The sequence below is a fragment of the Protopterus annectens genome, chromosome 5.part0 (assembly GCF_019279795.1).
Source record: "Protopterus annectens isolate FY-2018-M chromosome 5.part0, PAN1.0, whole genome shotgun sequence".
NCBI classification, from domain to species: Eukaryota; Metazoa; Chordata; order Ceratodontiformes; family Protopteridae; genus Protopterus; species Protopterus annectens.
This window is the reverse complement of record NC_056735.1, coordinates 311,673,382-311,684,199: the sequence shown is the minus strand read 5'-3', so window position 1 is coordinate 311,684,199 and position 10,818 is coordinate 311,673,382. Positions and strand designations below refer to the sequence as shown.

At 45.4% G+C, this 10,818-nt stretch overlaps 1 protein-coding gene across 1 annotated transcript in view; it reads left to right on the top strand.

Annotated features, from left to right (window-relative positions):
• Positions 1–10,818, top strand: part of ACOT9 (acyl-CoA thioesterase 9) — an 825,297-nt gene that overhangs the window by 596,828 nt on the left and 217,651 nt on the right. The gene's annotated exons all lie outside the window — the stretch shown is intronic.

The following is a 10,818-nucleotide window of genomic DNA, read 5'->3' as shown; positions in this document are numbered from 1 at the left end:
TGCAGCCTGTGCTTCTACTAAGTGCTGTCTGGTTTTGTCTCATCTTTATAGCTCTCCCAGCTGGGAAAACACCTGAATGCTTTCAGAGAGCATTACCTCCTAGCCAGTTTCTCTCTATCAAATTGCCTTTATGAAGACATGTGGACCAGTTACGGAATTGCTACTAATCATACATTTATTTGCTAGAAAAAAGGCCTTATAATATTCATTATCCTTTTTCATTTACTTACTTTTCTTAAAGTTGTTACTTGATCAAGCTAAGGGCCTTAATCCAGTCATTTGCCCTTGCAAGGATGAGAAAAAGCACATTCTTTTTTTTTTTCTTTTGTCATGTTCTTTTAACCGTGCTTTTTATTTTGTTACATTACAGTGCCTACATTTCTTAAAACAGAACTAAGAGAAAGAGAGAAGTGAGAAAGAAAAGAAAAAAAAAACAGTAGTACCTGTTTACAGTAGAATCCCCATTACACTTAAAAACAACTGAGAAAACGTTACTTTATAGCATGCAAAGAAAATCATACACTATAAAAATAGTACTGTTAAGAAACAATTTGTTTAGTTATCATTAAAGTTCTCCTTTCTCTGCCCCTAATTTGTTTCCGAACATTAATGACGTGATGTAGGGCATATACTTTGAGTCCCCCAGAAGTCCAACAGAGTCCAAAAAAGTCCAGTAGTTCCAGATTTTCTTGTTCTGTCATATTTCACAAATATAATTATTGTTTTGTAATCCCACGTTTGCCAGTTTCAAAGTTACTGGTTTTATTCCTCTTCATCTCCCAAGTCCTATCTCTGCTTCATTTCCAGTGTACTGTCAATTCTTCTAGTCATCTCTCATGCTGCCTTCCTTTTCTCCAGCATTCTTTATTGAAACATTGTAAAATGTTTCAGTGGCACAGTCTCCCTGTGGCCTTTATTACCAGAAGAACAAAAAGCAGAATTGCTTTCTTGTTTCACATCTCACTTTTTGTTGGACAAACTTTTATATTTCCTTCTTAGCATGTACTTCATCAAGAAATGATTTTGTTCCTCCAGGGAAGAATATGTTGAAGATAGCTGGGTACAGCAGTTTGAATCTCATGCTTGCTTATCGACCTTCTGTAAACAGTGGAATAAATTTACTCCTCTTCTACCTGATGTACAATAAGTAATCATTCTCCACAAACACTCTGTTGTCTCCTACTTTTAGTACTTTGTCCTTGTGCTGCAGTTTTGTCAGAATCAACTCCTTCAGCTAGTAGGATGGCATCTTTACTATTAAAGGTCTAGGTTGCTTTCTCATATACAGGTTTGGAGTATACACATGATGTGCCCTTTCAGTTAACAAATCCTGCTGTGGAATACCAGTCTACTTGCTTATTTGTGTTTCATAAAATTAATGCAGTCTGTTCCTTCCAGCTTCTCTGGTACAGCTGAAAATCTCAAGATTTCCCTATGTGCTCTGTACTCTTAATTCTGTTATTTTTTGAAACATCTCATCTGAAGTAGTGAACTTCATTTGATCAGCAACCTGTGGGTTACGGATCCAAGCTGGCATCATACCAAGCTAAAGATCCAAGCTCCTCCCCTTACCCATACTACCTTGCAACCTCCTTCCAATCCCCAGATCTCCTTTGCGCTTTGCCAAGCAATGGGATTTTTCAAGCTCCAGGCCAGTGTAACTAGTTTTTCTATTTTTCTAAAAAATTTTCGGTAGTATAATTGTTAGCTGAGTGTGTAGTATTTTTCTATATTATTAGATATTAGTTCTCTTCTTAACTAATCTATCCCTCTTATCCTTGGTAATCTCTATCTCCTAGTAGGCCCCTCTTTTCCCTTTAGGTGTGCGTGTGTGTGAGGGTATGGCTGATGGCCAGAAAACTACCTTTTCTAAGTACACTAAGTGTGGCCATAAGCTGTCGCCAGCGGATGGTCACACTCAGTGCGTTCTTTGCTTGGGGGTTTCTCACCTTTCCTCAGGCTGCCAGATCTGTGCAGCCTTTAACCCCCGGGCCTTGCGAGATAGGAAGAACAAACTGATTTTGGCGTGTCTTCTACCCGCGGAATAAGCTTCTTCTTCCTCTTCTCCCTCTGTAGCAACAGCCGTGGCTGCGGTTGCCCAACCATCTGGCCTTCCTCCCCTGTCTGGGACTCACCCTCCCACCTCGTCTCAGGGAGAGCAAGAGGCAAAAAAGGGCAGAAAAGAGAGAAGGAAGGAAGAAAGAGAAAGAAAGAGAGAGAGAGAGAAGCCACAAATGGGCTGAATTGGACCCCTCGGCCCCTCCCGCTAAGATTCTCTCTTATCCATGAAAGATTACCAAGCCTCCTTCCCCATGGCTCCATTCCCCACGCTTCTCTCCGGAGCCAGAGGAGGAGGCCCGACCATCTTCGAGGTTGTCGCGTTGGCCCTCCCGGCCAGCTTCAGCGGCCTCTTCCAGATCTTCTCGTAGCCTCTCGGAGGCAGATATGGACCGGATAATGCGCCACTTCCTGCAAACTCAGCTGCAGATGGGGGGGGTGTTGCTGCCCCCCCCTCTGTGGGGGGGGTTCAGCTCCACTGTTTGCCCCGATAGCTCCTTCTCCAATCCACTACCGGACTTTGGAGTCTTCGGATCTGAGAAGCCTCTGAGTCAGGGAGTCGGCGCTGATGGTTATTGCTACCTCGACACTGGCCATGCCCTCGAGCTTATTGGATCCTTTTTCAGATCCGAGCTCTCGGGGCCGAGAGACGGGCATTGGATCCAAGGGGGTGAGTGTGTCTTCGGCTCTTTTGCGGTCGGAGCACACCGTCCACTCGGATCCGAGCCCTTCGGCTCCGACACCGATCCTTTCGTTGGATCCAAGGGTGCTGGCCACCTGTCTTAGAGCGGACGGTTCCCCATCGGCATTTGACATTGTGGAGAGGGTTCTCTCTAGAGGATCGAGACCCCTCACTCTTTCCTCAGGGTCCGCCTCCGCACCCTCGAAGCTCGGTTTGTCCTCCATCATCCAGTCCCACGGACAGCCTGTGTCGCTGATGCCCCAGCCAGTTCTCCTGGAGGAACATGAATCCATTGGTGACCCCCCCCTCGGACAGTCCCCCTGAGGAGATTCCTCACAAACTCCTGTGCTAAAGGAGGCACTTGGACTCCCCTGAGTCCCTCACCAAGGATACCAATTTGGGGAAAGGGGAAGGTTCTCCCAGGTTACCCCCCCAACGACGTCTCCTTCGGAGACATTATGGAAATGCTCCGCCAAAGGGGGGGGTGGTCCGCCAAAAAAGCCTTCCTCGGACGAGTCGGTATTTCTGCAGGCATTCAACACAGGCCCATCTACCTCTTGGGTCCCCCCCTGGCTGACCCCCTGGTCGACCTGATTACCACCAGGAAGGAACTGGACACTGTAGAGCTGATACCCAGGAGGCCCGACAAGATTCTGAGCCCCCCTGCAGACAAAGCTTCATGGAGCAAGGGCTCCCCTGTAGATGCCATGGTGGTGGCGGCAGCCACCAAAAAGGAACTAGCTCAGGACATTTCTTCAGTCCATCCCCCTGACAAGAAGTTTTGGGCAATGGACCATATTGGAAAGTGGATGTTTGCTTCAGCTACCTTCTCTATTAGGGCGCTGAATTACTTGGCCCATGTAATCAGACTGCAGCGGGACCTGGTTAAAGAGTATGCTGAGTCTCCCCCAGAGTCCCTGTCGGCCAAGGATAAACTGACTTTCTCGGCTCGTATGGCCACTCTCAAATCAGTGTCTAATACGTCTATGCGGCTACTCTCCCACACCACAGATGGAGCCGCTAGAGCTAGAGGGTCCATTATCACCTTAAGGTGTCATGCCTGGCCTCGGCTTTGCGATTTCTCGCAACCTTTCAAGGCGTCCTTCGTGAATGCACCCTTTGACGGGTCTACCCTGTTCGGGAAGACCGTCCGCAAGACGCTGGTCCAGAGTGAGAAAGACGGGAAAACGCTGTCGGTCATCAGAATCCACTTCTACTTCTCAAAGGTCCTTCTCCAGGAACCAGCGAGGGCAGAAGAAAATGTGGTTCTGGAAATCTCAGCAAGCCCGGTACGCTCAGGACCCCTTCTCCCCCAGAGGCTGAGGGGGACAAGGTGGACACCGGCCCAGAGGCAGGGGGGGGGGGGGACTTTGGGTCACGGAAACCTTTTTCTGACCGACCCACACAGCAGCCCTGAAGGGTCGTCCAACTGCTCCTCTCTGGAGGCAGTCGGGAGCATTTTTCGAGGCACTTGGCTCAATGGGAGTCCATCACGACAGTTCGGTGGGTGCTTCAGATAATATCCAGAGGCTATTCAATCCCCTTCATAAACAAGGCCCCTTACTCAAGACGTCTCCCAGATGTTCCACCCACTCAAAGGGAGGCCGCAGCTTTGGAAATAAAAAAGCTGTTAGAAAAAAGAGCCATCCAGCATGTGCCCCCAGATCAGTCCAGATTAGGGGTTTACTCCAGGTTCTTTCTGGTTCCAAAAAAGACGGGGGACTTAAGGCCGATCCTCAACCTGTCCACAATGAAACTTTTCATTGCCAAGGAGAAATTCCAGATGGTCATGCTTCAATCCATCCTGCCCCTCTTGCAGGAGGAGGACTGGATGTGCTCCATAGACCTCAAGGATTCGTACTACCATATTCTCATGGACAGACGGTCCAGGAGGTTTCTCCACTTTCAGCTAGGGGCCAGTCATTACCAGTTCAGGGTCCTACCCTTCAGTCTCACCACAGCCCCCAGGGTGTTCACCAAGGTCATGGCAGTTGTAGCGGCCCACCTGATGCTCCAGGGCATACAGGTCTTCCCTTACCTAGACGACTGGCTTCTCCCCGCCCCCACCAGGCATCTAATCTCTCTAGCCAGGGACTTCTTCCTCCGTTTATCATCCCAGTTGGGGATAACTATAAATGTCAAGAAGTCGTTCCTCCAACCTGTTCAGGTTATAGACTTTATAGGTACCAGGATAGATTCCCTTCAGGCCAAGGCTTTCCTAACACCAGACAAACTTCACAGCATGGCTCTGCATGTACTGGCTCTTTTTCAGTCTCCTGCTCCCCCAGTAGAGTTAGTCCTGAGAACTTTGGGGTCCATGGCGGCAGTGATCAATTTGATCCCTTACACTCGTCTGCACATGAGGGTTCTACAGTGGACTTTGCAAGTCCAATGGTCCACTCTACACTATCTGCTAGACTTGCCAATTCCCCTCAGCAGGGTTTGCAGGAACTCCCTCATGTGGTGGCTCTAATCCCAAGCCCTTCAGGAAGGATGACCTTTTGTTTTGCTCCTACCCCAGGCCACGGTGACCATGGACACCTCGCGCTTAGGGTGGGGGCATTGTGCGGGCAGGACTGTCCAAGGCACGTGGACTCAGATGGAGACCATTCTGCATATAAATGTACTGGAGATGAGGGTGGTCCTTTTAGCGTTGCAGACCCTTCATGCCTTCCTTCCTCCGGGGACTATTGCGATCCAGTCAGACAGTATGTCGGTGGTCTGGTATATCAACAAACAGGGGAGACCGGGTCTTACCCTCTTTGCCGAGAAGCCATGAGAGTTTGGGAATGGGCAATCCCCACCAACCGCTTCCTGTTAGCAATGCACATTCCGGGTCGGTCTAACATTCTGGCAGACAAATTGAGCAGAACTATCCTCTCTCCTTACGAGTTTTCTCTGAATTCTTCCGTAGCGGAACAGATCTTCCTCAAGTGGGGTCAGCCTTGCTGCGATCTCTTCGCATCGCCTTCCAACGTGAAGTGCAGTGAGTTTTTTGCTCTAATTCCTCCTTTAGGGGAAGCCCCCAGAGTCGCTGTAGTCCATGCTTGGCCACCCGGTCCTCTTTATGCGTATCCACCGCTTCCGCTGATGACAAATGTTTTGCAGAAAGCTCGTTGGTTGGGGAGCAAGATTATCTTCATAGCCCCATTCTGGCATCATCAAGTCTGGTTCCCCTGCCTACGGTCTCATCTCATAGCTCCTCTCTGGATCTTGTATCCCATTCCAGATCTGATCTGTCACCCCTTGGGAATGGCCCCTCTGAACCTGGATGAGCTCAAGCTCTCAGCTTGGTTGATCCAGTTCCCTTAGTTGCCAGGACTCCCAGTATCTCTTCCCTAGTCAAGTCCATTCTGGTGGTGGCACATAAACCCTCTACCAGGAAGATTTACAATAGTAAATGGAAACATTTTTCCATTTGGGCTTCGCGTAAGAACTTGGATCCCTTTACCGCTTCTATTCCAGCGGTTCTAGAATTCTTGTCTCATGTTTTTCAGCAGGGGGCCAGTTCATCTACTGTAAAGGTTCAGCTGGCTGCTATTTCCCATTTCCATATTGGGGGACAACTTTGGTTCTCTTGCTGCTACCAGAATTTGTAAGGCCTTTCTAAATAGTACCTTTCTTTTGAGCCCTCCTATTAGAAATTCATCCCTACCGTGGGACCTGACCTTGGTTCTTCAGGCATTAGTCACGCTTCCATTTGAACCTGCAGCTTCCGTTGATCTGAAGTTCTTGTCATGGAAGACAGCCTTTTTGGTAGCCATTACCTCAGCCAGGAGAGTGTCTGAGCTCCAGGCTCTTTGTATCAAACCTCCATACCTTGTATTTCACAAGGACAGGGTATCTCTCAGGACTATCTCCCTCCTTTCTTCCCAAAGTTGTTTCCGAGATGAACATTAATCAATCCATTAATTTGCCGGTATTTTTCCCTAATTACCAGAAGGGGAGTATAAACTTCATTTACTGGATGTTCACAGACAGTTACATTTTTATTTACACAAGACGGCTGTCTTTCGTAGATCTGACCAACTTTTCATCTCCTTTACAAAATCCTTTCTAGGGAAACCAATTTCTAAAGTGACTCTTGCCAGGTGGATTTCGAGTTGTATCCTCTTAGCATATAGAGAACCTGGCTTGCCAGAACCAATGGGAGTTCATGCTCATTCTACGCCTTCTATGGCAACGTCTGCTGCATTCTGGTCTAGAGTTTCCCTGGATGACATTTGTTCAGCGGCTACCTGGGCTTCCTCTCACACCTTAGTTTCTCATTATAAACTAGATTTGGTGTTTAGAGGAAGGGCTGCTTTTGTCTCTGCAGTGCTCTGGAATATTCTTCCTTGAGGGCCTCCCAAGATTTTGGGTAGCTGGGGACTCTGTCCCACAGGTTGCTGATCAAATGAAGTTAACTGCTTCAGATAAAGAAGTTATGTACTCACCATAACGTTCTATCTGAGTAGGTAACTTCATTTGTCAGCAACCATCCCTCCCTCCTTTCCCCCTAACCTGGATGGTTATTTAGCTGAACTCGAGGTTTGGATGCTCGAGTTTTGTTTTGTCTCTGAGTCAGGTTTCTCAGGTTGTTAGTTTGTTTTGTTATTTTGTGCAGGTGGCAAATGTGATCTGAGGCTTGGAAGGAGGTTGCAGGGTAGTATGGGTAAAGTGGAGGAGCTTGGAACTTGGATCTTTAGCTTGGTATGCTGCCGGCTCTGATCTGTATCGGATCCATAACCCACAGGTTGCTGACAAATGATTTTCCATTTTTCCAGCCTTTTGTTGTTTGAGTTGATGTACTCCATCAGTTTTTCATTTATTTTAAACAGGTCTTGTGTGCAGTTGCCTTATCCTTTCCTCTGTGCTACTGGAAATCATGAGACCTGGGCTGCTTTTTGTTGAACAGCTGAGGTACTTTTCCCAGTCAGTGCTTTTTCTCTCCTTTTGTAGCTGATATTTCTTCAGGTCCTTTATATTTCTTTTTTCTTGGCACCCAGGTAGTGCACTTACTAGCCAGTTACTGACATTTACCCAGAAACACAAAAGTCCACTGGTCTTTTCTACTGAGTTTCTGTTTTCACACTGGGAAAGCTAGAAGCTGTTACTCAGTGTGCTGCCATCTTGGAAGTCCAAGCCGAAAGATACTATTGACTGAAATGAATAGTGCCTTTTGTGCACAACAGAAACATGCTTTTCTGTATGAGTGGAGATGCACAGTTACTGTGGTGGGGGCTGTGCCTTCCGCACCTCCCACAGTAATATAATCAACACCATAAGTACTGCAACAAATTAGCAGATGATAACTTTGAGCTATGATGCTGTACGGCCAAACAGCTATATTTATCACAACTTTTTTCCATCTTAATAGGCTCAAGATCCTGGTCATAGTGGTGACGTCTTTGAAATTTTCTACAGATGTAATAAGGGATCCTAAAGCAGCTCCAGTTATGACAAACATTGAGGTTCACATTAAGGTTATGCAATCTGTCAAGAAGGTGGACAAATACCAGGCACCAGTGTTAGCCAGTTCTCTGTAAGATTTGCAAACTATAGACTTTGCAGTTAACTAAACATATAACTGTAAGCATTCCTGTTATGTGAGGTAGTGCAACCTTCAAGTGGGAGTATGTAATTGTGGAGGGGGGTGATGGGGACAGTCTTCACATTGAGAAATGGAGGAAGAACTTGCCTTCTAGAAAGATGCTTTTAAGTTTTCAGATGAATTCCATTTTTAATTATTCATACTGTTAACTGTAATGCAGTTACAGTTATGCACACTAGAAACTGTAAAGCAGAATTCTTTGTTATAGTTAACACACACTAGATCCACATCTGCTCTGTCTGGTAAAATAAGTACTGGTCACCAGTGCAGGCCTTGGAACACTTGGCACTTCTCATTGTTTTACAGATAGAGCTATCAGTTTTGCCCCAGGAAGAATCTCTTTCAGGAACGATGTCACTAGAACAAGACTGCATGATATTTGAAATTTACAGACAATTGTAATCGATCAGCCATTGCTTCCTTCAACAGCAAATCCTTAAATGGGTTAACGCAAACTGAGGTGCCAGTTTTGTGGTACCAACATTTTACATAGGATTATATGCAGCCTGTGCAGGAGATCATCTGAAAACAGTTGGTACCTCAGCATCCTACACAGGCGTTGGCCCTGTGTATTCCAGATCAGTGAAGGGCTTCTGGTTAAAGAGTTTCACAAAGTAACCTGCTGGGGCCTTTACAGTTCTTGTCCATGACAATCATTGAACTGATCAGGAAGCTTGAGTTATTTCCATCTTCTAATGTTTTCAAGTTAAGAAGATTTTTACTTGAAGGTAATGTAGTGTTCCTTAGCATAAGATACAGGGCAGGAAGATGAATGCATCCAATTTGTAAACTTTGAGAAAACAGTCTGGGAGGAGTTTGTTCCTGTTAAAGATTCATCTTCTCCCAATCAACAGTATTGTCAGCTAATGAGTAGTGAGCACTACTAGGTCATTCTTCCACTTTTAAAATTATTATGGGTTACGCAGTGGTGCAGTGGTTAACGTTGGCACCTCACAGCAAGACGGTCTCTCTGGTTCAATTCTTGGCTGGGGTGCCTTCTGTGCGGTGTCTACTTGTCCTCCCTGCATTCACCTGGGTTTCCTCCCATATTCCAACGACATGCGTCTGGAGTGTTTCTCCCCGGGCCTCTGCTGAAAATAGGCTCTATCCTAGTTAGACTTTCCCGGTCAACAAATGTTAAAATAAATAAAATAAAATAAGTAAATAAATAAAAAGTTGTGTTTGTTTTTGTGATGTTGTAAACAAATATTCTGACACTCTGACTGTAGTCCCAGAGAAGGCAGACAAGACAGTCTTTATAAAGCTGCTAGAAGCAGGCCAGGTCCATGTTTAAGAAAAACTCTGCTGTATCCTTAAAACAAACAGCTTTAGAGGAAAACTGCAGCTGTTGATACTGCTGGAAGGAATCACTGTAATAGCAGATCATAATGTTTGTCTTTCCCTCTTTATGTGGCTTGATTCCTGGTCAGACGTCTTATAAGCAGACCCTTTGTCCATATGAAGATATGTACATGTCTTGCACCAGCATTCATTGCAACCTTAGTTGGTACCTAAGTAGCAAATCTTTTGTAACCCATTTTGATTATCCTTAATGGACTTTCACATGTAGTAAGTTATTGTTCTTAGAATAATGAAATATTATTATTCACATTATTATTAGAATAATAAAATATTATTCACATAAAATAACTGCTTACAGTGTATAAGTTTGTATATGTATTTGGGGAGGGGCAGTGATGGAATGGCATGCTGTCTGGGGTTAGCTCTGCTCTGACTGGCACCCAGTGAGTGCCATGATTAGTCTCCAGCTTCCTTGAGATCCTGCATTGGATAAAGCTGGCATTGAAAAATGAATGCTTATAAGCCACATGGCTTAATGTCCAGACCATTTGCAAAAGTCTTGGCAAACCTTTTCTGAAAGGATCTTTAGGGGTATACTTGCAGAGCTGACTTCTGTAACTGACAAGGTTTAGGCCACAGCACTACCTTGTTAATGTGAACAGTCAGCTCACTGATGCCCACATTTCCCCAGGGACTTCACTTGGGCCATCTGTTGATGAGATGCTTACAGATTTTGAAAAGATTGGCAAAACAATGTCTGCATTAGCTACTTCATGCTTCAGCACCCCAGTATTCAAGGAAAGATTGCAACCCCAAAAACAATTTTCCTAGTCAGTGACATTTTCAACAACAGCAGCAAACAGATGGATAACTCTTCAGTACTCCCAAAAATATTCCAGTAGCAGGGAAGGTCAGTTGGAGCAACATCTGTACTCTTGTAGTATGTCTGGTGACTTTCATTCAAGTAATTGTGGAAACCACAAACTTCCAATCTGCAGTGATGAATATGACTTTGAACCTTTTGATACAATGAAGTGAAAAAAAAAACGGATGTTGACAGTTGACAACAGACCGACCCCTATGTAAAAAAAGATCTAAGAGCCTTGGGGAAAGGAATCATATTTGTAACTGATTTATTATATGTATTTTTGGTTGTTTGTTTTTCAGAATGTTTTAATTTTGC